This window comes from Canis lupus, chromosome 12 (assembly GCF_003254725.2).
Source record: "Canis lupus dingo isolate Sandy chromosome 12, ASM325472v2, whole genome shotgun sequence".
Lineage (NCBI taxonomy): Eukaryota > Metazoa > Chordata > Mammalia > Carnivora > Canidae > Canis > Canis lupus.
The window spans coordinates 71,933,585-71,960,319 of NC_064254.1; positions in this window are offsets into that span (position 1 = coordinate 71,933,585).

Below are 26,735 nucleotides of genomic sequence, written 5' to 3' on the forward strand. Positions count from 1 at the left end.
ATAGTGTTGGTCACACTTCATGAGAGCACGAGAACTAATGGAAAACCTCCAGCCCCTCAAAATGTTGATTTCAAGTGCATAGGTTTTTTGTTTTTTTTTTAAGTGGCTCTTGCTTTTGAGTCACAATTTTGCAGATCAGAGGGGGAATTTTAAAAATTGAAATTACAGTTATTAACCACACTTCTAATTTCAGGCGTTTGTTTCAAATTCCTCATTGACAAAACTCTTCACAAAAGCCATACTAAGGGGGAAACGCTGATAAATTTTATACTCTGCTTCCTTTCATTTTCTCCCGATCAAGTAACTAATAAGAAGCTGCAAGGATAATATAAAAAATACGAGAAATTCAAGCTCTAGATAATCAAGCATAGTAAAAATCCAAGCAAAATTGAGTCATGGCAAGGGGGGCATCCACTCCGAGAGCTGAGTGCAAATCCCCACTCACACTTTCATTAACTACGGGGCCACAGGTTCACTTCATTTCCACCCCTACAACCACGGGGAGACTGCAGAGAGATTACAGAGCAAGCAATGGACACAAATCAAGTGGCCGGTTGGTGCCTTCTGCTGATTTTCTAGTGTTAATTATCTCAAGCCTGTTTGTGCTTGCCTCGGTTAATGAGAATTTTCATGTCTATCAGGGCTTTAAAAATGTTGCCCATGGAACAAATAATGCCGACGATGCAGTTTTGCTTCCAAAAAGCACCTTCTTTCATTTAACCAGCATAGTTCAGGGAATGGGTGTCATTGCAAAAAATGCAAGTATCCTATTCATTTTGTACAAAAACGGGGAACAAAGTGATCATGCACGGTGTAAGTGGGACCAAAAGAACCACAGGATCGGTCCTGGAGCTCCGTGGAGCAAAACGAACAAGACTTTCGTCAAAGAACATGCCAGCGACCCAGGATGTCCTCTCAGACTGCTTCCTTCCTTGCTTGCGTCGGAAGCAAGGGCCCGCAGGCCTCATCTGTGTTCTCAGGACTTGCCCTCGCCCTCCTTCAGATCTCTGCCCGGCCCAGCGCCCCGTAACTCGGTGCAGCCAACTCTGCTCCCAAGACCGCCACATGGGCCGTGATTTCTTCCTCGGAGTCACAAGGCTGATCCTAGCGGCCGAACTGCCCCGTCCTAAGCCCCCTCAGCATCCGTCTGAGCGGCCGCTCTTTGCGAAGCCATCCGTGCTCCCCGTCCGGGATGTTCGCATCCGTGTTCTGTGACCGTCCCCGGGCGAGGCCTGGGTTCTGCTACGGAGAGTGACAGGGTGACAGCGTGACAGCCACACTGTGCCAAGCTAGAGGGTCCGAGCGGCAACGCAGCCCCGTACGCAGCGGGGCAAGCCTCCCCCCAAACCCAACAAGCGAAATAGAAAATCCCATCTCCTGCTCCTCCCAGGCTCTCCTACAGCCCCCTTGCACGGAGTCTCCTGGACCCCCTCCTGCTGGCTCCTTCCCCGACTAGCGACCCCCGCCCCCCGGGCCCAGGCACTCGCCCCGGCTGCACCTGCAGCTGGCGGGCTGGGCGCACCCAGATGGCTGCGGGGGGCCGCTCCCGGGCTGCCCCGGTGGACGCGTCTGCACCCCCGGAACACAGGGCGGAAACGGGTTTAGGTTCTGCAGAGACCCATACCTCTCCGGCCTGAATCTAACACATAATAATGCAGATTCCAGAGACCCGGCACCTCTTAGGCCGGTTGCTAACGCGCCCGGGTGACTACTGGACGCCTGCCCTAGGACAAGGGGATCATCGAATGCGGCCAGATACGTTACGAACAATAGGCAGCTGTCAACCAAGTCATTACGTCTCAGTCATAAGGAGCGTGTTTCCTTGATCTGAAATAAATCTCTGGGAAGTAACCTCCAGCTGAAAGAAGAGAAGAACATAATATTTCCCCATTTCATAGTTTTGAAAGCTGTGCACCGTCCTTCTTTTTGACTCGCCGCCCCATCACATTTGAGAAGAGTTGGCTGTCTCGGTGCGTGACTCCATTCATTTCCCTGACATCCTTTGATTCTGGGCCGGCTCCCCGGCCGCCATCCTTCCTTGTCACCGAGGCCCTGCCAGTGCAGCTCATTCAGTGGCCATCATCACAGTGAACGATGTCCCAGCAGCTCCAGATGGAAGATGGGGGTAAACAGCTCCCCTAAGAGTGCTCTCCGAGGCGGTGCCATCAATCACCTCGCAGCTGGGACCAAACCGCTCAGTGACGGAGCCAGCGACTTCCTGCCAAAAACAGCACATTTCTCAGTGCCCAGCTTCCTTCAGGAGGGAGATGTCACAACGACGGGTTTTAGCATTTCAAGAAGCCCTCGATACCTAATATTCATGCCCCAGTGTGTGTGTGTGTGTGTGTGTGTAAAACCCTTAATATTCTTCATCTGGGCTTAGTTTTTAAAAATCATAACAGAGACCCGAATCGGTAACCATATCCCCTCTCCGTCGCTCTGGGAGGGCTAAGCCTCTTGTCTGCTCGCCTTTAATGAATCACAACATGGAAAATCAAGCAATAGGTTATTTTACGTGAGTTGAAACGGGAAATTACCGTCATGGATCGCGCCCAGGGAGGGACGGTGGGAGCGTCTGCAGGCTGGTGACGGCCGCAGGGGTAAGCGGCGCGTTTTCTCCTGCAAGGGGCGGCCAGCAGCGGGTGGTCCTCTTTAGGCCAAGGTCAGAATTGAGAGCGAGCAGTTGGAACTCTGCAGCACAGATTTGGCGTCCACGGCCCACAAGATCGACGTCCTCGAGGCGACTGCCGGGGACGCGTCCCTGGCCACCGCGGTGCGAGCGGGAGGGCGCTGCAAGGGAGGCCACGCCGATTGCATGAGGGAAAATAACCAGCAGCGAGATCTAATAAACCTGGTTATAATACACGTCCCATTAGGAAAGCGTGAGACTCCCGTATGGCGCTTGCATCTACTTAGTGACGCCACTCGGGTTAGGCCGATGCAAGCCGTGTGCTCGGGATGAAGAATGAGACCTGCAGCTTTTGTTTCTAAGCAGGACCCGCCCCGCCTGCCCCGAACTGTAGGGTTGACCTCGTCTCTGTAACTGTCCCCTCCGGGATACGGGTCCCCCACGGCTCAACGTCCCCATCTACAGACGGTAGGGGAGCTCTTGGGAACTCTGCAAGTCAGCCTCTGCTGGTTCGAACCCACGTCCTTTCCATCAGTCGGGCAAGATAAATCTGTCCACGTAACGTCTATTTTTACAAACATCTTTCCATTTCTGTACACACACACACACACACACTCCTGCTTCTGCCTAATTTCTACTTCAAAGGAGCAAGGAAATTCTAGGGAGATGAGATGCAATCCAAGGAGGACAGCATATTGAGTGAAATGAGTCAATCGGAGAAGGACAAACATCATATGGTCTCATCCATTCGGGGAATATAAAAAATAGTGAAAGGGAATAAAGGGGAAAGGGGGAAAAATGAGTGGGAAATATCAGAAAGGGAGACAGGACATAAAGACTCCTAACTCTGGGAAACGAACTAGGGGGGATGGAAGGGGAGGAGGGCGGAGGGTGGGGGTGACTGGTACTGAGGGGGGCACTTGACGGGATGAGCACTGGGTGTTATGCTATATGTTGGCAAATTGAACACCAATAAAAAATAAATTTATTAAAAAAATAAAAATAAATAAATAGAAAATAAATAAATAAATAAATAAATAAATAAATAAATAAATAAGGAGGACAGCATATGATCTCCCGTGTGCACGAGAGGGCCGAGGTAGGGGGGAGGCAAAGAAATCCCGGTGCGGGCGCTGAGCCGAGTGACGAGAGAGACCAAGGGCTCCACCGATGGTACCTTGGGACTCGTCCGTGTCAGCATCTTCCCTTTCTGGGTAGGAAGCGAACCCTGCAGATGTGAAATCCCCGGCCTCGCGAATTCCCACTGGGCAGCCCTGGAGTTGAGATGGCTCTAAGCCGTGCCGTCGTATCAGCGGAAAGCAAGATATCATGAAAATCATTCAGGAAAAATCATTCTGTCGAGACAGTACAAGGCACAGTTGCTCGTACAAGTATCTGTTGAGCAGCTCAGATGTTCAAGCAATTAGGAGGCTTATGAGAGCATGACTGGGTCTCTTGCATCAAAGGGGAGAGAAGCCCGGAAAGAGGCGAACACAGGGCAGACGGTGCACGCGAGACGCTCGGGGGTTAAACCCGGTGCTTCCCATCCGCACCCCAAGGCACTAGCCATTTGGTGAGGGAGGTGATAGCAGAGGGGACCTAACCCTGGGCACCCCCGGAGACGCTGCTACAGCCAGACCGTGGAGGTCCAGCTCAATTAAACACACCCCAAGATTCAAGGTGACGTGTCCGGGTTTATACAGCGCTTCCGTCACAGGGACTCGGCGCCTCCTACGCGAACGACCCTCAGGCAAAGCAAAACTCCAAATATACATCCTCCAAGTGGAAAATACGCCCCACTGGTGGATGCTAGATTTTTGTTTCATAAACTCCAAGGCTTTAAATTCTGCACAGAACTGAACCTGCCCTTGAAAACTGATCCCTAGAGAAAAGCATATGCCCCCGTTTTAGAAAGTCTTTACCAGAAGGCCTAAAAGTTTTTAGGATTGTTCGAAAGAACTCTGTGCCTTTCGCTGTCTCGGGATGAGAGTCTAGAAGGAGACGGCCGGGCCTTGGTGCGGGGTATCCCTCGGCCAGCAGGGTCGAATATACAGTAGGCAGCTAGGCTCACGGGGGCACTGAGGGCCGCCCAAGGGACTGTGTGAGCGTGAGCACCCTGCCTCGCGGCTGACGAGACAGCGATCCCTGACCCTGGCCCCGAGGAAGCCCAGGGACAAAGCTGGAAGCGGAGCCGAAGCCTCCTGGCTCCCAGCCTTGCTCCCCGCCGCGTCGTGTCTACACCAAAGGCAGAGTCTGCTCGCGGTGAGACTTTCGGGCGTTAAGAAGATGTCCGCGTCTCTATGGGCCAGACCTTATGTGACCATATCAACCCCCGCCCCCCGCGGCCCAGGAGGTGTGCGTCCTCTTGGGGGCTAAGACATTTCCATCAGGGTAAGAAACCAAGATATTTAGGAACGGAATCGTCAATGGTTTTGGGACGTTCCAGACGGTCTCAGATCCCTTAAACTACTCATGAGGAATCCACAATTATTTAACTTAGCGACTTCATGAGGAGTTATTCATATTTCACGTTTTCTCTTCTTTTCGAAACTGTAAATAACCAGTAAGAAACGAGTCCACATACAACCCGTTGCTTATTACGAAGTAGAGTCCGTAAGTCCAAGAGGCAGGAACAAGTGTGCAAGTCCAACCACAGGACAAACTGGAAGCACAGCCCTGCGTGGGGACAGACTGGTGGTCCCCGCCTTTCCTGGAGGACGGAAATGGCTTGACGGCTCCATTTAAGGGGGGAAATAGGGTTAGAAGCGGACAAAGCTCTAGAGACAGGCGCGCTGCCTGGAAGCCCGTCTGCGGCCTCGGTTTCCCCGCGGGGACCTTACAGACACCAGGGAGAGTGGAGCGGAAGCGCCACGTGAATTGAGGAAGGGGCCTCGCCACCCCCGGAGCAGCAGGTGGTCTGCCCTGAAACCCCAGCCTGACCCTCTGACTGCGACGGGTCGTTTGGGAGAGAAAGGGCGACGAGCACACAGTCCCTTGGGCCAGGATGGAGACGGTTGTTCGGATAAAAACACACCAGCTCGGTGGCTGCTCTGCGCACCAGCTTCCCCTGACAAACAGGAAGAAAACATGAAAATTTAAAGCCCAACATGAGATGGGAGATGGATTAAACTTGATTGGTTCGCCACAATATGAACCGGCGGGATTAGGAGCTTCTGAGGCTTTTCGTTCCCCCCTTTGCTCTTCTCAAGACAGAAAGATGCCCTGTCCTGCCGCCCGGACCACGCGCAGCCTTTCACTTACGCCCCGAGTAAATAATTGAGCTGCGTGTCCTCTGCACACAGTGAATTAATGTGTTTCTCTATCGTGACCAGAGGGAGATAAAGGATAAAAAAAGTACTCGTTTCCTCAGCTGGCAAAAGGATCATTCCTTTTTCTAGTAAAAAAGGGCTGAAACGGGGATCCCTGGGTGGCGCAGCGGTTTGGCGCCTGCCTTTGGCCCAGGGCGCGATCCTGGAGACCCATGATCGAATCCCACGTCGGGCTCCCGGTGCATGGAGCCTGCTTCTCCCTCTGCCTGTGTCTCTGCCTCTCTCTCTCTCTCTGTGACTATCATAAATAAATTAAAAAAAAAAAATTAAAAAAAAAAAAAAAAGGGCTGAAACGGGCACGGGTAGGGCCAACCTTGCCTGCATGAAGCCATCAGAAAGGCCATCTCTGCCCGAGATCGTGTCTGCCCTCCATCAAATAATCGCTCCTCGGAACCAGAAGGCGGGCACCCAGGTTCCCCAAAAATCCCCATCTTTAATGATAGCGTATTTATAACATCCCGCGAGGCTCTGAGTAGGAACTCATTGGTCCCGAGGCCCATTTCTGTATAAATACTCTATGCACGTATATACAAATCAATCGTGTTACGGTTTCGCAAAGGCAGGTTTCATTAATGCCAAAATGCCTTCCTTTAGAATTCGGCCCGTGAAAAATGCAAAGTCAGGGCATTTATAGAGATAAACTTTAGAACATGTGGTGAAATAACTTTTTTTTTAATTTAAATTTATTTTTTATTGGTGTTCAATTTGCCAACATATAGAAGAACACCCAGTGCTCATCCCGTCAAGTGTCTACCTCAGTGCCCGTCACCCAGTCACCCCCAATTTTGCAGATAACTGTTTTGCCACGTCGGCATTAAAATGGGCCATAAGCCAAGTGATTCTTCAAAGTCTTCCTGCACAAATTTATTTTTTTATTTTTTTTATAAATTTATGTTTTATTGGTGTTCAATTTGCCAACATACAGAATAACACCCAGTGCTCATCCCGTCAATTCTTGCACAAATTTAAAAAGTAAGTCAAAGGAGAAGCCAAATTACAAATGAGCAGGTTAGTGGTCGCTATGACACTAAATACTAACATTCTGTAGGGAAAAGTTTTATTTTCTTTCCTGTAGTTTCCTACAAGCTCACTTAATAACACCAATTGATAAACTCGATTAGATTCACGGTTTCTTCATTCCGGCGTGCTTTTCCGAGAGCGACACCGAAATAGATTCACAGGAGATGTGATTGCTCCACAGATATCAGCTCCAAAAATGGCTTTGGGACGTTCCAGACGGTCTCAGATCCCTTACATTACTCATTAGGAATCCACAAGTATTTAACTTAGCGACTTCATGAGGAGTTATTCATATTTCATGTTTTCTCTTCTTTTCGAAACTGTAAATAACCAGAAATGTTCACGAATTACGGATGCGGATGCAGGCGGGTAATTTTTCTTTCAGGATTATGCTTCCTCTGTCATCCCACGCAGTTGGCTTCCTGCGCCGGGGGCACTCCAGAAGCACATGGGGGCCGTGGGTACACGGGCACCCACACGTGCGGCCCTGCTCACGCCCCGGGAGGGTGAAAGCCCAGAGCAGGGACCACACGACCTGTGCACCGATATTCAGACCCTCAGCTAACCCCCTGCTCCTGGACAGTGCATTCTGGGCATTATGTACCCGGCCTGTGTCCCAGCTGCAGGGGGGGCCTCCTTGTGTCCTCTCCCTACCCGCCCCCCATTCTCCCCGGAGCTTCACCCCACCCCTGCATCCTTGTTCTTAACTCCAGGTCTTATCACGTTCCCCCCATCTCCTCTGCCACTAGCGCCCTGGAGCTGCATGCAGCTCGCCCAGCTGCAGTTTTACCCGGCACATCGTGTTGGACCTCACCCCCACCTCTGCCCTCTCCGACGGGAACCCTCGGGTGTCCACCTTCCAAGCGTCTTAGACTCAGCGCTGACACACGCGTGCTACTTAGGGCAGTGAGTTCTACACGGACGTCGCTGACATCTTTGTGTTGTACCCTTACATTCATTTGAAACTTCTCTCTATGAGGTCAGAATGGACAACCCCTTATACTTGAGATTGGAATCTAATGAACGATTCCTCTTCACGTCCTTTAGGTTTTTTGGACGTTAGCTAATTGTCCTTTCGGGTTGGCTGACCACACTCAACAATCCTAATTCTCTCCAAGTCCACCTTCACATGTAGCCACCCTTCTATAGTCCTTATCCAAGCTCCTTATGCTTCCTTGAGTTTATTAATTAATTAATTAATTGAGAGAGAAAGAGCAGTGGGAGGGCCAGGGGTGGGGGGGCAGTGAGGCACATTCCCTGCTAAGCAGAGAGCCCGATGCTGGGCTCCATCCCAGGAACCAGAGATCATGACCTGAGCCAAAGGCAGACAATTAACCAGCTGAGCCACCCAGGCGCCCCTTTCTTGAGTGTTAATGACCAACATGACACATAAATCCAAGGACAGACATCCCGTGGATACATGGAAGAGTTGTTCTCTGCTGCTTGCAGTGTATTCATAGGCGTTGTCAAGCATGTCAGTGACCTTTTCTGCAAGTGGCAGCACATCCATTGACCCAATGACTATTTCCTAAGTGACTACTCTGCGCCAGACCTCGTTCTAAGCACTCAGGACACGTCAGTGAGCAAAACAGACTGGGATCCCTGCCCCAGCAGAGCTGATATTTTAGCAAAAAAGAGAAAGACACTAAATATAATAAAAAGGAACCATAGAGTAGCGAAACAATGAAAAGTTACAGAAAAAAAAAAAAAGAGCAGTAGAGTACGATTAAGAATGCTGAAGGAGGGGATCCCTGGGTGGCTCAGTGGTTCAGCGCCTGCCTTTGGCCCAGGGCGCGATCCTGGAGTCCTGGGGTCAAGTCCCACGTCGGGCTTCCGGCATGGAGCCTGCTTCTCCCTCTTCCTGTGTCTCTGCCTCTCTCTCTCTCTCTCTATCATAAATAAATAAATAAAGATTTTTTAAAAAAAAATAATGCTGAAGGATGGGGAAGAAATACTGAGGGAATCCACTAGATTGATTACACATAAATGCTACGTGGAATACACACATTACACAGACACACAGATGTAGAAGTGGGATGATTTCTCCGCTGTCACACGGATGAAGGCATCAGTACGGGGCTGGCGTGGAAGCTCGATGGTGTGAGCAACACCCGAGGCGCTTATCTCTTTCCGGTTGCCATTATCGTGGTGCCAACTCCAAAGCCACCTCACGGTCACGTCTACATTCCGAGTAAAAGTAAAAAGAAAGAGGCAACAAAAAAGGCACTTCCGGCTGAGTAGGCCCCATGGGTAAAGGTCTGTGTTCGTATCTCACTAACACCTGTAGCTAAAGGGAGACTGGGAAATACGTTCCAGCTGCAGTGATAGTTACTCACTGATACGGAGGTTCTTTTAGTGGGAAAAAAAATAAATAAGTAAAGGATGAGTGGCTATCGGGTGGCAATTAACAATTTCTGCCATAATAATTTTGATATAAAGTTGTAATTACTGTCAGCCTCCCCTAGGAGAATCTTGAACCAATAATATAAATTTTAGTGTTAAGTACTTGGGGTTTCCCCCCCACCCTCTAATTACATTCGCACAAAAGAACTTGAGTAGTCATTTTCTGGCTCCCAAGGCCAACTGACTTCTTGCGGAAGTTTATTCTACTTATTTGACATTTGTTCCTGGTTTCTCCTAATTGCTTAACTATCACAATTTTTTTTATATTTTTCCTTTAGTAAAAAACATAGAAGGACCTGTCATATACTCCCTATTGGATTTATAACTGATTTTAACCACAAATAGCACTATGTGTTATGGACATTTTCCATAAATTTCAACATAAAATTTATGAAAATAGGGCAAAGTCTCAAACTTAGTGACTACCAGATATCTGACCTTTATAATTAAGGATCTCCAGAAATGCATTCTGTCTAATGGGAGTCAGGCGTCTCTCAGCATCCCCAGCCCGTACGTAACGCTTCCTAATTTTCTTATTAAATGTTAATTTTTTTTTTATGTTCACCTATTATTTGTAAGTGTCATCACATGACTCTTGTTTTCCAAGCCTTTAGGGAAAGTAGGAAAAGAAAATTGTTACTTAGATATGTAAAACCGAAGTAGAACTGATAGTTTTTCCCGCTTTGGAGGAAGAAGGAGAGAGAAAGCAAAGGAGACAGAGAGAGAGAGAGAGAGAGAGAGAGAGAGGGAGAGGAATACATAGATGAAGAGAGAGAAATAAAAATGGAGATGAAGGGAACGCAGGTGCAAGTGGGCCTGCCATGGAGGCAGAGCGCCCGAGGGCATGGCCCATGCGGCCCATCAGCACTGGTGAAAGAAGAGACCCCGCTGTTTGTGGTCCTTCGCGCGGCCGAGCACAACATGACACTGTGGCCACCCGGCTCCTGGCTTCTGGACCAAGACCTTTGCTCCACCTGGAGCCGAGCACAGACCCCCTCCCACCCCAGTGCCAGGAGGGACCGACCGGGAACGGGAGGGGCAGGAGGTTCACGGACCTGGCGAGGGGAGACGCGTGGAGCTGAGGGAGAAACGCAAGAGGACGAGGGTGGCGAAGGGAGCGGTGGAAGGGGAGGTGGGGGAAGGGGCCCGGGGCAGCCCGGGGATTCCAGGTGTTCCTGTCACATCCCACTGCATCCAAGAGGTGAGTCGTTTGATGTTTCAGCCCCTGCAGCCCCTCCCGGGTCTTCTTGAGTAACCAAAACAGCCAGCCCTCGAGGTGCGAGGTGCGAGGTGCGAGGTGCGAGGTGCGGCCCCTCCATCTGAGGAGCGGCGAGCAGGCAACGCTCCTGGGGGCAGAGAGACCAGCCAGGCTCCAGCCCACCAGATCCTCAGCTACCCACCCCCTCCTCTACAGTCCTTTGCTCCTCTTCTCCTTCTGGTCTCATTTTTTTTAAAAAAGCATTTCATTTATTTATTCATGAGAGACACAGAGAGGCAGAGACACAGGCAGAGGGAGAAGCAGGCTCCATGCCGGGAGCCCGATGGGGGACTCGATCCCGGGACCCTGGGGTCACGGCCTGGGCCCAAGGCGGACGCTCCACCGCTGAGCCATGCAGGGGTCCCTTCTGCCTCTTGTTTTAAATACCCGCACACCAAGCAGCTGTAAACAGAGGAAAGTCCGCGCTGGTGCTCCCAGTAACTGAGATAAACGCCCCCCTCGGAAAGCAGGAGGCCACCGCGACGGGAGCTCCAGACAAATAAAATCAGGGGCCAGCTTCCATCCACCACCTGCCAACCTGCAAGGCGCTCAACTTCTCTGAGCAAGGATTACAGCCAGAAAATGAGACTAATTATTTTAATGAGCAAATAACTTATGTCTTAAAGCTCTTTTAAAACTATGTAATGCGATAGCAATTTGACGATTTTTTTTTAAAAAAGAAAGAAATGTCGAGTCAAACAGTGGCTTCCAGATGCACTGCATTTAATCCCTTCGCAGTTGTAGAAGGTTTTTGAGGCTAGCAACGTGAGAAGAGAGAAAACTGAATGTCATCATAATTGCAATCTCAGAAAAAAAAAAAAAAAACTTAGAAGTTCTGGAGAAGTCATATTTTTGAGGCTTGATTTGTAGAAGGAAGATGATAGCAGAGAATTTTAGCTGCGTGATGTGACACCGACGTCGTGGGGTTTGTGTTTGCTTTGTCTTCTCATGTGTTTGAGAGAGAAGTTCAAGGGATGGTGGCCCGGGGGGTCACATCCCTGCGGAATTTGCAAACACGATCGCTCGGGTGCTTAGAGAGGAAATAGCATCCGTAAGAGGAAACCACCCAATAGGGCTTAAATTATGTCCTTGGATGCCCTGGCCTCCGGGTGACCTGTCGCAGGCTCCTGCCGCCTCGGGAAGCCGGCTGTCCCCGCGGGCCGTGCCGCCCGCCTGCCCAGCTCATGGGGCTGCAGGTCACGGGCCTGGGGCCCACGGGGCTCCCCTGGGCGACGCCGCCGAGGCCTGTGCTCAGCTCGCAGGGGAAGCAGCCGCGCGTCCTTCCGGGAGCTGCTGAAGGTAAAGTGTCCGACGGCGGCGGCGGCAGCAGCACAGGGAACGAGGCAGGTCCGGGCGCCCGCAGGCCACCGTGTCCCGGGCCTGAGCAGCCGGTGACCTCGGCCAGTCGCCTGGGACGGGCGCACTGGAAGGTCCAGGGAGCCGCCTGCCCCGTGTGACACGTCGGGGCTCCTCTACGGATCCACGCATTAGGAGGGTTCAGTCCACGTCGCGCCAGGAGCAAGACCCTGTGTCCAGGCCTGGGGAGCAGAGGCCGGAGCCTTCCAGACTCTTCCTGTGGGAGCCACAGGCGGCTGCAGGGCCCCGCGGCCCGTCCTGACAACGGTCCCCCCGATTCCTTTGCTCACCAATACGTCCTCACGGTCTTTCCCGTGAGCACACACGCGGCTTCCTCACCCTTTCCCATTGCGCGTGACCGCCGAGTGGCCCACGACGAGGACGCGTCAGTCCACGGGCCTCAGGCGCTCCGGAGCCGCCCTGTGCCTCCAGACCCATTACAGCAAGTGCGCGGTGGCTTCCGGGCACCCGCTACCCTCCTGGCAGCGTGAACATGTGAGCCTTTTACCAAAAAAATGCTAACCTTTTCCCCCACAAAGCAGCCTTCAGTCATTTCTCCTCCATTCTGTACTTTAAATGATCTACTTTAGTACAAAGGGAAAATCTTGCACTTATCACCCCGAGACGTCAGTGTGTGTGCGTCAGTTCATCACCCCCACGTGCCAGGCAGACCTCGGGGCTCTCAACCCTCTGATCAGTCACATTAGCGGCTCCTCGCAGATCACAAATTCGGCAAGTGTGTTTTCTATTTTTATCCGAATAATTTCTCCATCACTCCAGCACAGGGAACCTCTTCCCCAGAGGACGAGATCTCCCTCCTCTCTCCGCAACTTCCCCTGCTTCCTGGGCCGTTGGCGTCGTGCTTTCCAAGCTCCCTGGTTCCGCATCCCCTGCATCCCCTGCACCCCCTGCACCCCCTGCATCCCCTGCATCCCCTGCATCCCCTGCATCCCCTGCATCCCCGTTCTCTAGAACACCCTCCCCGGCTCCTCTCTGCTCACACGCTCCCATCCGACCCTCAGAACCCTTCCCTCCCCCTTACATCACCCTAAAGAAAATCCACTGGGCCTTGCTGGCATCCTGACTCAGGCTCTTCCCCTCGCTGGCAAGTCTCTCAAATGCACGAGCTGCGCTCCGGCCTCCGGCCCCTCCTCTGCTGTTCCGGCCGCCCCGCGACTGAAGTGCGACCATCAGCCGTACCAGCCCCCTCCGAGCCTGCAGGCTCCCCTGCACTCCACACAGATTTCTGAAATACCAGTCACCACCTGGCCACACGAGGCTCAGAAGCGCCCCTGACCATGCCGGGCCCTTGCCGAGTAGCAGCCACCTGCCCCCGACAGCCTCCTCCCTAAGCCGACCTCGCCTCCTGCTGTCTTCCTCCTAAGCCACGTCACTCGATGGATGAGCTTATGACCCCTGCTTCCCGGAGCAAGACCAAGCTCTAAACAAATGCACCAAATCCCCCGCTGCGGCCCCTTCACGGCAGTCGTGGCGCCAGGTATCCCAGGGATTTACCGATTGCTTCAAATATTTTAGCGGCCTTCCCATGGTGCATGCTTCTATGTATTCTTAGCGCTGATACATCTTTTTTTGTTTTCTTGGAGGGCCTGATGAAATTAATCTCTTAACCAAAATCTATTTGAAAAGGCAAATATTTTAATTTGGTTCATCATGCCTTTGGCCAAAAACAAAGAGGAAGTAAATTAACATTATAGAACATTTTCTCGTGAAATTGTTTCAGAAGGCAATTCTGAAAGAGGAAGAAAAAAATGTTATTTGAAAAATGGCGGGAAGCCCGGGTGGCTCCGCGGTTTAGCACCTGCCTTCGGACCAGGGTGTGACCCCGGGGTCCCGGGATCAAGTCCCACGTCAGGCTCCTGGCTTGGAGCCTGCTTCTCCCCCTGCTTGGGCTTGGGTCTCTGCCTCTCTCTCTCTCTCTCTGTGTCTCTCATGAATAAATAAATAAAATCTTTTTAAAAAGAAAAATGGCATCATCCTTATTAAAATAAGTGTAGTTTTATAAAGAGCCCAGCCTGAAGATCAATAACTTTTTAATGTATATGATTTGGTTTGTTCAAAATAAAGTCTCTTGGAAGATGAACCATGAGAGCCTCCTAACTCTGGGAAACAAGGGGTTGCAGAAGGGGAGGTGGGTGGGAGGGACGGGGTAACTGGGTGATGGGCATTAAGGAGGGCACGTGATGTAATGAGCACTGGATGTTTATACTATATGTTGGCAAATTGAATTTAATAAAAAAAATGAAATTGAAAAAAAATCATAAAATGTGACCAACACATAGGCACAAAATAAAATAAGATAAAATTTAATTTAATTTAACTTAAGAGGGATCCCTGGGTGGCGCAGCCGTTTAGCGCCTGCCTTTGGCCCCGGGGCGCGATCCTGGAGACCCGGGATCGAATCCCACGTTGGGCTCCCGGTGCATGGAGCCTGCTTCTCCCTCTGCCTGTGTCTGCCTCTCTCTCTCTCTCTCTCTCTCTGTGTGTGTGTGTGTGACTATCATAAATTAAAAAAAAAAATAAAAAAAAAGAACTCCTACAACTCAATATCGAAAAATACAAATAAAAAAATTAAAAAAAAACAAAAAACTTAAGAGTCTCTTTACTGACCTAACTGGAATAATGAAACTACCATCCCCAGCTTCCCTAACGCCACCCGTAATGCAGACTTGTGGACTTAATACGACACATGAAGTGATGGCGCTGGCCTTCAGGCATGACACAGAGGACCTCATGCCATTGTGTCGTTTTATTTTGTTTTAAGAAAGAACTGAGAGAGAGGGGAGATGGAGACAGAGAGAGATTAAGAGGGAGAAGGAGGAATTGGCTGCTCCTGCAACTATGGAGACAAGCTGGTGGTCCCCGGGAGCCAATGGAGTAGTCGTAGTCCAAATTGAAAGGCCAGAGAACCAGGAGAGCTGATGGCATGAGCTCCGGTCGGAAAGCCAGCAAGCAGGCTTGAGACCCCGGAGGAGCTCGTTTTTTAGCTTGAATTCTAAAGGGGTGGAGAGATCAATGTCCCAGCTCAACTGGTCAGGCAGGAAGAATTTCCTCTGACTCAGTGTTTTTGTTCTATTCATATTAGGGAGGGAGCTCTGCCTTAGTCTGCTGATCCAAGTGTTCACCTCGTCCAAAAACACCCTCACGGAGCACCCAGAGTAATGTTTGACCAAAGGTCTGGCTGGGCACCCCATGGCCCAGTCAAGTTGACACATAAAATCAACCATCACGATACTGAAGATTCATTTATTTTCATTATAAAAATATGGATTTCTGGCTCCTCAGACATAATGCCAATGGTATGGCAACATGGGAGGCTAGTTCCCAGGTAGTAACAGAAGTGGAGATCCGTAGAGGTTGTCCCCATCTCTCCCTGTGACACTGAGCCCCCACACTCACCTGGTTTTCCTGCCGGGCCTCAGCACACATTTGAATTTGGGACCCCCTAGATTAAGCTGTATTACCTACAAGGACTGGTGCTGGTCTTTGGAGGGGTGTGTGTGTGTCCCTTCAGGTATTATTTTAGACAATGAGAAAAACTAAGGGGTATACACAGCTTACATGAATGGGGAGACCCCAAAAGAGAACAAAGTTGGGGTGTCTATGGCCGTGGCCATGACTTCTAAAGGATCTGAAACACCAAGATCCCCTCTTCCCCTGACCACCCTGAGATGCAGAGAGTGACAAAAGCCACCACAGACTGTCTTGCTAGAATTCCTGGGGCATTATTCTAGGCTGAATTACGTAGATGCAAGAACATGTCATGTCGGGGAAAAGGGACTCCATCTTGAGGCGGGACAATACGTGTCCTAGAGCTTTTGCATTGATTGAAATAGAAGCGATACTGAAAGTGAATGAATAGCCTAGGAAACTGGCTACTATGCACTTTTTAAAAACATTGATTGCTCAATCCTTAATTTCAGGCAAATATTGGCTGTTTCTTAATGCTAAGAGGCATAAGTGGAGATTAAGTGCTGAGCCAGAGAACGGCTTTGGACTAAAGAGAAAGAAACTTGAACTCCATGACAAAGTGGCGAAGCTAAGTGGTCAATCAACAAACGAGCGGTTTCCAGCTACCGAGACGCCTGGGTTCCTCAAACATCTCCTTCTACTGTTCACCAGGAACCCTCCAGATCACCTGGGAGAAGCTTAATTTTGAACTCTAGTGGAGTCTAAGTCCCTTTCGGGGGGAAAGCATATCATATTTTTATATTCCCTTTGACTCTGAAAACAGGATTTTCACATAATAGTGGCTCAATAGATATTAAATGGATGGACTGACTGTCCTTAAATACATTCTTCATGAGTTCTATTTTTTTTTAACAAATAAAAACATTTATTTAAAAAAAAAAAAAAAAACATTATCCAGCATCAGTAGCTCCTGCTTTGGTAGTAAGCATGAAGGGTGGGTTAATGTTTTTTAACTATATGAAATCAGATAAATATATATATTTATATTTATATATACACACTGAAAATGAAAAGTGAGTAGTAAGCTACTATGATAGAGACTTTAAGTAAAGAGAATGTCATTGCACAATGAAAAAGTCTCTTCTTCAGCAAGTACTAGTAAGAGGTTTTACTTACTTGCAGGATTCCCGGAGAGGTTCCTCATGGAACACTGGCCATGGCTATGAGGAGGTGGATGCAGAAGGAAGTGAGCAGACACCAGGAATAGGAAGAGACACGGAGAAGTGACATTCAACTGAGCAAAGGGGCTGCTGTAAAGAAAACGAAATTGTGACAGATAATCACACACATGCACGCGCACACACACCAGTCCCAACACCCTGCATCAGCATGGCGGATGCGGATAGAGGAAGTCGGTTCTCACATTTATAAATACGTTTCGGTCACATGCGCACCGTCTCTTTATAATACAGAGCAACTAAATCTTCTAAATACAGATTCCCGAATTAAGGCGTTTTTACCCCATAACTAACACATTTACCTCATGTATCCTTGAGGGCAATGGTACACATGGAATTCCTGATTCCTCCACGTGCAGAAAATAGGAAAGAAATCGGAAAATCGGGCACAGGACACCCACATTGAAAAAAAAAAAAACAGATGAGGGGTAAAGAGCACGAAGCTAGATTGCAAAGCACTCCAATGCTGTGTCCTTTTCGTTGGAATTATAAGGATGAAAACAGGGTGAATCAGTTTTTTAGGAAGAACGAATCTGGCAGCTTCTTGAGACTCTCTCCTCCCAAGGCAGGGGGACGGTCAGAGGATGCTGCAGCGAGACACTGATCCAGGTAGGAGAAGAGGGATGCATTCGGGATGCATTCCTGAGAATGGAAAGACAGCGACCCACGTAAGGGTGTGTGACTGACAAGGATTCACGCCTGATAAAGGGAATGGGAGACGAGGGGGGAAATCCATGCAGTATCAAAGTTTCTGCCCCATGGGATCGACGTAATGAGAATCCCATTGGTAAAAATAAGCCTGATAGCATTAGAAGTAATAAAATTGGGCCTGAACCTCTCTGCCAAGTCTGGGATGACCCAGAACGTCTCTTCTCTGTGCCACAGCTTCCTCCTCTATAAGGTGGGGAGAATGGCATCTGTTTTTAAGATTCTTAATGAAGATTAAGTGAGATAATATAAAGCCAGAGCCTGGCAAAGGGCTACGGTCCAGTCTTAGTTCAATATATAAAAATAGGGCTGCCTGGGTGGCTCAGCGGTTTAGCGCCTGCCTTCGGTCCAGGGCGTGATCCTGGGGACCCGGGATCGAGTCCCACATCGGGCTCCCTGCATGGAGCCTGCTTCTCCCTCTGCCTGTGTCTCTGCCTCTTTCTCTCTGTGTCGCTCATGAATAAATAAATAAAATCTTTAATATATATAATGGACTGAAGTCCACTGGAGTAAACTGGGAGCTGAAGTAGAGTGGCTTTTCTTTTTTATTTTTTTTACTTTTTTTTTTTAAGATTTTATTTATTTATTCATGAGAGACCCAGGGAGAGAGGCAGAGACAGAGGGAGAGGGAGAAGCAGCCTCCCTGTGGGACTCGATCCTGGACCCCGGGGTCACGCCCTGAGCCCAAGGCGGGTGCTCACCACCAAGCCCCCCCAGGTGCCCCAGAGTGGCTTTTCGTTGGCTGAGTTGCGACTGCCTCTCACTGGCTGGGATGTGGCCCAACACTCTTCCCTCCACCTGCTGAGATATTAAAGTAGTTTCCAGAGCAAGGCCCCTCTCTTCCTGTTGGATCCACAACTACAAGCAGGGGCAGGGGGTGAGAGCTCCCCCGCTGACCTCCGGGCTCCCTTCTAAACCGGGTTTCTTTTTATTGATTTTCACAAAGGAGATGCTTCTCTGTTTGGACATGGAGTAGGCTCCAGCTGAGTCGTGCTGAGGGCTCCTACCCGCGGAGCACGGGTGTTATCCAGGGTACGCACAGCGTTCATTAATTAGCACGTTTGCAGAGGCCTGAGGATGCACAGTCCAAGGTAGGATTGCAGTTTCTTGGCCACGAGAAGGCTCATTTGGCTTTTCCAAGCTCTGGTCTACTGATCAGGTGTTTAAAAGCACACAGGGATTTTGTGGCTGTTGTTGTTGTTGTTACAGCTACAGAAACACTGCAGTTGACGAAACGCAGGGATTTAGCTCTTCACAGCAGAACTGAGTGAAATCTTTGTCCAGACACCAACGGGACATGCACTGCCAGCGTCTCTTTAAAAAGATCTACCATCGCCAACGGTTGTAGCTCCCCTGGTGTGAACTGTGATCATCTAAGCTTGAGCCATGACATTTTTTGCAAAAATACTTAAACATAGGCATTTAGATCACTTCATATAAAGGCTACCTAAAATGTCTCTAGAAATTTTCTAGAAAAAAAAAAAATCCAGGAGTTACCATTTAACGAAGAGATGGGATCGTTAATTCTCTGTTTTCCAGGCATTGGGCAGTTAAGACCGGTTTCAATCATCAAGCCTTTGGAACTTAGTTTGAAAAAGAGCTCAACCACATGGCGGCATAAGTAGACAATCGGAGTCTTCTGCAGCTTTGAGGATTCGCTACATAATTAGAGGCATTTTAGCTCCATTTCATCCCTTATATACCCGTAATACTGCCCCTCTGGTTATGGAAACCGCAGGATTCGGGCAGGAATACTGGGTCAGAATAAGGGTCAGAGTGAAATGAGACTTAGAATATGGGACAGAGACTTGTTCTGTTTGCCCCATTATCCCCAGCGCCCGGAAAATACCTGGCACATATGAAGTCTTTAGGAAATAGTTGCTGGATGAAAATGAATAAATGAATGACCACTTTAACCTGATCTAAAACATCTGTCTCCAGACTGGAGCAAGGCACTAACTGGGACCTTGAATGAAGACGCAGCCTGAGGGTAGCTCGACTAGACCATAATATTAAAATTTGTTGGACCTGCAAATTCCCTTTCTGGCTCACTCAGGGACTCTTCTTGTAGAACCAGCCCACAGAGTGGAAACCCCTCCGCGCAAGATTTGACAAAGCATTTCCTATCCTGCCGTTCAGTTCCCACGAATTATTAAGTCACAAGCCGACAAACTGATATCAACCATAGCGGCCTTCACGTGTACTTCATTTTTGTCCTAGCATGGGTGAGAATTGAGACAACAAAAATTCTCCTTTTATCTGGTTTATTAAGCGAGATGATCCATCTTTATACTGAATTTGGTCTCTATTGTTTCCCACTTCTTTGATTCGACGTGGAGAGAAGAAAACGGAGGTAGAGAATCCCTAAAACTTCAGTCCTGAAGGAAAATAAATTCGATCCATTTGGTTTTGCCTATTCTGGAAGCAGGTGTTCCAACGAATCAGTCGGGACCCCTACCTCGTGCTTCTCTGCGGAGAGCTTTCCGGGAAAGGCTCAGTACCATGTGATTTTTTTTTTTTTTTTTTTTTTTTTTTTTTTTTTGTAGCAACAGCGTTGAAAGGAGACGACTAGTGGAGAACGTCTCTGGACTTGGCTTCGGGCTACAGTCTTCACATTCACCGTATGGCTCCAGCTGCATGAGGTCCTAACGGGAGGCAGACAGCTGCCCCACCCGACCACCGGGCACCAGCTGAGCTGGGTATAAGCAGACCACACAGTCTTCTACCCAGAAGCTGTCATCTTAATCGTGGGGGTTTGGGTTAGCGCATTCTTTTCTTTATTCGTGCACATAATATATTTTGATTGCCTACTATGGACCAGCACGATGCTAACTTTAGGTATCTGCCAGGTAGAAGCCTCTCCCACCCTCTGCCGGGGACTAGGAAATCCTCGTAAACGACGGGGTGAGTCCTGTTCATGAGCATGAACTAGATTTAGCTTAGATTGTTCAGAATATTTTGTGTGCTGGCCATTTCCATATTCATTATTCCATGTGATACCCATATTTTAGGAAGTTTTTTAAATGAGTTAGAGTAATTAATTAGTCAGCTCAAGGTCACAGAGTTAAGGAACAAGCCTCCTCCTCCACATAAAGAGTTCTCTCTCCCAAACCTCATTATGCGCTGCAGTTACTACCCTGGAACCAGCTCTCCTAAATCACTGCTTTCTCTTCTATTATACGTGCCAGGCTTGAAGGGGGAAAAAAGCAAGGCAAATAAACATATTTTATAGGGGCCAAGAAATCCCAAAATTCTTTAAAGAAGGAGATTAAATTTTTTTTTAAATAGGAATAAAAATGCAAAGAATAAGTAGCAATTTGAGAAGTGTGGCTAATGAAGGTAGATAAAAATAGGTTCAACATAAAACTCATTTTTAAAATTTTGATAAGATAAAGAGGTCCCTAAGAACTAAGCCAAATCTCTGATGGATTAAAAGGGTCAAAAGCTAAAGATGGAAAACTAAGTTCTTTCATGTCTTCAGAGAGGGGTCACAGGTTGAAAAAAAAAAAAACCCTAATTAGTGTTTCTTAGACAAAGATCTCCTGAGTTTGAGCCTCAGACTAGAAGCCTCATTATATACCAATATTTTTTTCAGATTCCACTCTAGGTCCTCGGCTTAGCACGCAATTCCCTCCGAAATGTGGGGTTGACATCCCATTCCAACTGGGACCAACCCTCCAGACTGACTTCTTTGTGTCTCCTGAGGCCTCCTAAAGGCCCGTGCAAGTTGGGGTTACCACACCGTGTTACAGTGACTCGTTACTGACCCCCCTGCCCCCTAGATGTCCTGGAGGACAGAGACGGACGCTCACAGACACATGCGCTTGAGCACACAGCCGTGTGCCACACACCGCTCACGTTCCTCTCCTCCCTTAATTTTCAAAACAACTCTGTCACCCAAGTAACATCCCCATTCTGCAGATAAGAAAACGGATAAAGAGAGATCAAATAGCATGCTCCAGGCTGGCAACCAGCAACCCAAATCCAGCCTTCAACTCCAGTAAGCCTACCCCCAACGCCTCGTCACACAAAGACACAAGGTTTCCTCTATTACTTGTGTTTTTATTCCCAAACTCTAACGTGATCCCCAGCACGGAGCAGACGCCCACCAAGTGTTGAAATGAGGACTGAACGGAAACCCAAAGCGGCTCCTCCTCACTACCCACCCCACCTCCTTAGAGCTCAACCTCCACAGCAGATTTACTGTCCAGACTGAAATTAAATCAGATGCTTTCCTTAACTACGCACCAACTAACTTGTAAAAGCAGACAGCTCAGAAATATATTACGTGGCGAGAGGGTATCGGCCCAGGGCTCGGTTCTCCGCACGTCGCCCGTTAAGCGGGATGTGAGTCGGCTGGACGTGGTAGCCATGCTCAGATCCAAATATCTCAAGGATCTTCATGAAATAGTCATGGCTTTATGTTTCTGAAACCCTCCTTGCAATTCATAAATACTAACAATAATATCTTTAAAAGAGCAAAAAAAAGGCAGGGGGGGGGGCCTTCTGGAATTAAGTGATTTGATTTGGCAAAGATCTGTCAGTAAATCTCTGGCCAAGACGGAAACAGACTCTATAAATCTGACCATGTGGTCTCGGAGGGAAGGGCTAGCTTCTCGCCGTCGCTCACCCTCTCGATGCTCACTGCACCATCTCTTCTTTCTAGCTCCCTTTTCTTTTCTCCTTCCCCTCTTATTTCATTTGTACCCTCTGCAGACATCAGGAGTGTGAAGTAGGGAGAAAGAGGACAACCCCTGTGGAAGCACAAAGGAGATGCCTAAATTTCTCAGAGAACATTTACCCTTTTCCTTCCTGCTAGCCTTGCCTTTTCCTGAAACCAGTTAGTATTTTATAAAGGTGGCACTGAAAATGTGCTCTGTAGGCAAACCAAGCGTCTCTCAAATGGTCCCAGAGGCGGATTTTCTCCTAGCGCAGCAGTCCGTCAGAACCACGCTGCGGTGCTCGCATTCTACAGCTTTTTCATTCATCTGACCCCAGAAACAATAAGACTCACAAGATATGAAGTCAACCTTCCGCTGGCATTTTTCCAGCATTAATCAGGTAATGCTCTCCTTTCTTAGAACCTTCTCGTGGTGTCAGAGACTGCCGGAGTCCAACCAAGTGATGTCAGAACGAAAAAGAAAATATAATCGTATCATTTATGCAGCAAAAGTGCACGAGTCTAAGTCTTCTTCACAGCATGAGAAATCTGATTTTCATAACAGAATGAACCTGGAGCACTTCCTTAGTCAACAAATTAACTTAAAATCATAATATTGAGCAGATGCTAAAGTACATATCAACTGGTTTTCAGAGCCACCCAAAAGTATCAGCGTGATTTAGGTAGCCTTAAAAAGGTTAACACGAAATCAATAGTTGACATATTAATATATTTAAATTTTATGCTGAAAGTGCATTAAAGATTTAATGGAAGAAAATAAAATTATTCTAAGGTTCCAAATTAAGTGGAGCTAATGCCACAAACAACATATCATTTTCACTGTTTCCTAAACTAAAAGTTCTAAAGCACAGTGGGGAAAAAATGTGCAATTTTTCCACTGGTATAATAATAATTTTAGCCTCCTATGATTGAAAAAAAATGAACGATGATTAGTTGTCAGTTTTGCACGGCAGTATTGGAAATGTTTTGCTTTTTGTATTAATAACAATCAAAATGCCGGTAATTTTTTAGAATTAATTTCACAGAAGTCTATTCATACCTCTTTGTTATAAGAGTGAATAAGCCAAGAAAGCAAGCAACGCTAGATAAAGAGTATGTCAATGCTTTTGGAATATAATTGGGCATGTGGGAAGATATTCAGGGTACGTGATAAAAATACATGTAAAAATGAGAGCTAAAATATTAAAATCTATATATCACAAAAGGAACATTCATGAGGGCCGTGTGCCATTAAGTCTACTTCGGTGAGCGCTCGAAGTTCCTTGGATAATTAGAGTTTGGGGAGGCGTGACCTCGGCAATTGTGCATTTCTCAAAACTGTGGGGCACTGTGTGGTTATCCATAATCAGTGTCTTCGTTGTGGGTCTGAGCACAGGGACTTAGGACCACTTGGACTTACCTCCACTCTTTTTTTTTTTTACACAAACTAAATATTAGATGAGCATTTTAGGTTATCTTTGAGGTTCTTTCCTTTCCTCCCCTCAGTCCCCAATCACAGCTCTTCAGCAGCGATCTGGGCCCCCATCTGCTGGTCAGCTTGAGAACTTGTGAACTCCATTTATCCTGTTTGCTTTCGTTTCTATTACTTGACGCTGGCACCCATTCCCATTTGCACAACTTTGCACATCTTTCATGCTTTCAAATATTTTTAATGCGCAGCCACAAAATCGAATCTTGAACTTTATCTTTGGTTTTCTCCAAATCAAGTGCCATAAGTGTTCTCTAAGACACGGGAGAAAGATAATTAACTTGAGGCCACCTTATTTATGCCAAGTCTTTTCTTAAAGATTTGCAAATAATTCTGCAAGGGTTTAAAGAGTTTGAAGCAGTTTCATTTGAAGAAAACTCTCTCTCAAAAGACTAAATACCCCTTACTTTTTATTATTTTTGCTTCTGAGTTTTCATTTCAAAAAAAGGAAAAGAACTCCTGTGAGACCAACTAAATGATCTCCAAGGTCCCTACAGTTCTGCAGTTTTATGAAAATAGGTTGATGAAGATAACACCCGAGAAAGATTTTATTGTGAAATCATGTTTATCAGACTCAAGTCCAAAAACCAAGGGTTTGATCTAAGGGTATTTTAAAGCCAAATAAGGACATTTCTGCATTATTCATAAGCTGATTAACAAGATAAATGAAGAAACTTTTCTCCTAAGATTTTGATGATATGTTTTCTTAAAATAGCCTTGCCTTTTTTTGCCTAATTTTCCTTTCATTTTCCCTTTTATTCTTTCTTATGATTATATTCTTTGGGGTGACTCAACTGTCTTCCCCCTGAAATATTAACACTCTAGCTTCTTATCACCTCCTTGACATTATTATAACGTGCTCTTAAATGGATTTCATAATTCATCACAATGAGCCATAGCATTTCCTTTTGAACAATTAGACCAGACATTCATATCCATGGAAAATGAATAGATATTTTACTTGGGATTACTTGAATTTTTTTCCTTTTGTTTTCTGTTTCTCTAACACGGCTAAAACTTATATTTCTAAAGAAAAGCACTGAGGTGGGCACTTGACGGGATGAGCACTGGGTGTTATTCTGTATGTTGGCAAATTGAACACCAATAAAAAATAAATTTATTTAAAAAAAAAAGAAAAGCCATCTATAAAAAAAAAAAGGAAAGAAAAGAAAAGCCATCTATCTACTCCCAGAATATTAGCAAACTAAATCAAGCTTGGGAAACAGGTAAGAAAATTTCACCATGAAATTGTCATTAAAACAGAGTGGGTTCTGGAATAAGAGATGTATCCATTCGAATATGTTTTTAGTATATTCTAGACCTTAGTTCCCTTAGGGCAAAGATATTTAGCTCAACTAAATATCCATATTGTAGAATCCATACAAATTCAGCGAGCAAGGCAGCAGGTATTGTTTCAGATTTATTTTAGTTGCAAACTGTTCCTGTGCTACGTTCTCTACTCCTAAAGCCATCCTAACAGCATTCAAACACCATCTAGTCTCTCTGATTTTTAGAGAAGCACACACCCGCCTCCGAATCCTGCATTCCCCTCTCCTTGCTACCTGTGTCCCATGCGGACACACCGCCCCGTGGACAAACACTGTCCAGGCCGCAAGTGTCCTCCCACATCTCGTGCTTGTGCCTCCGCCCATGACAGTCTCACTTTTGATCCCCCTTCTCCGGTGAACGTGAACTTTCTAAGGACTGCTGGGTCTCTAAAAGCTCATGGAAGCTTTCCCCTTCCTGGTCTTTGACCTCTCATTACGGTTCGGTACGACTGGCTCTCACGCCTTAACCCCGGCCTTCTGTAATAATAACACATTCCATTTCCTACCCGCATCTCTGGCTCCTTTTTCTCCACCCAGATTTCATGCCCCATCTTCTCAGAACTAATTCTCTTTGTTTCTCACTCTCCGCTATCTCTCTGATGGGTTCCCTTCCCTTATGTGGTTCCCTAATACCAAAGTCCTCTTAAGTTTACATTTGGCTTCTTACCTCACTTCTGGGCTCCAGCTACGAGTATTCAACTCTAATTAACATCTCAAGTTGGATGTTAACCCAATCCAGGATGACCTGCTTCTTTTCCACTGTTTCCTACCTAGTTGCTCCTAGAGGACACATGAGGTCATCCTTGATACCTGATTATTCCTTGCCCACATAACCAGTTATCAACAGCTGCTTGTTCTATCTCCAAATGTCTCACAAGTGTTCGGTTTTCTATATCTCCTGCCATCCACACACCTGACCCACTATCATCTTTCTCCCAGACAATCGGACCTCCTAAATTGTCTCTCCATATCCATCCTCCACATGTTAGTGAAATTAATATTTTAAAAATCTAAAATAGGTCTTGTTACCAATTTTAAGATTTCAGTGTCTGCCCATTAGGATTAAGAATAAGATTCCCAGGGACGCCTGGATGGCTCAGTGGTTGAGCGTCTGCCTTTGGCCCAGGGCATGATCCTGGGGTCCTGGGATCGAGTCCCACGTTGGGCTCCCTGCAGGGAGCCTGCTTCTCCCTCTGCCTGGGCCTCTGCCTCTCTCTGGGTCTCTCATGAATAAATAAATAAAATCTTAAAAAAAAAAAAAGAATAAGATTCCCAACTTGGACTACACAGCCCCCATTATTGGGACAGAACTTGCCTGGCCAGCCTTACCTGGTGAACCTTTCCCCCCTCACTCCACACACGCCAGGTGAACTGGATTTCTTCTAGTTCTTCAGTTGTCCCATGTTCTTCATCTTTGCTGTGCCTATCTCTTCCCTGGAGCCGGCTAACACCTTCTCATCCGTCAGACCACAGTAAAACATCATGTGTCCATTTCTCCCAAACACCCCAGACCTAGTCATGGGCACATATATTCACTGGCACAGAACCCCACATGTTCCTTTCATGATACTCAGCACAACCACAGTCAAGTAGTTATTTATGTATTTTTTGTTGAATTTCCATGTGTGGTAGGATACTGTTTTAAGATCTTAATTGATGCTTTTCCCAGGTATTTTCTATTATGCTTTAGTCCTTCCATATGAGGCAACTAGACTGTGAGACACCTATTATCTGAAAAAAAAAAATTACTAAAGTGGAAAACAATAAAACAAGAGACAAATTCTTATCTTTTAAAATCCAAGACTGGGATCCCTGGGTGGCGCAGCGGTTTGGCACCTGCCTTTGGCCCAGGGCGCGATCCTGGAGACGCGGGATCGAATCCCACGTC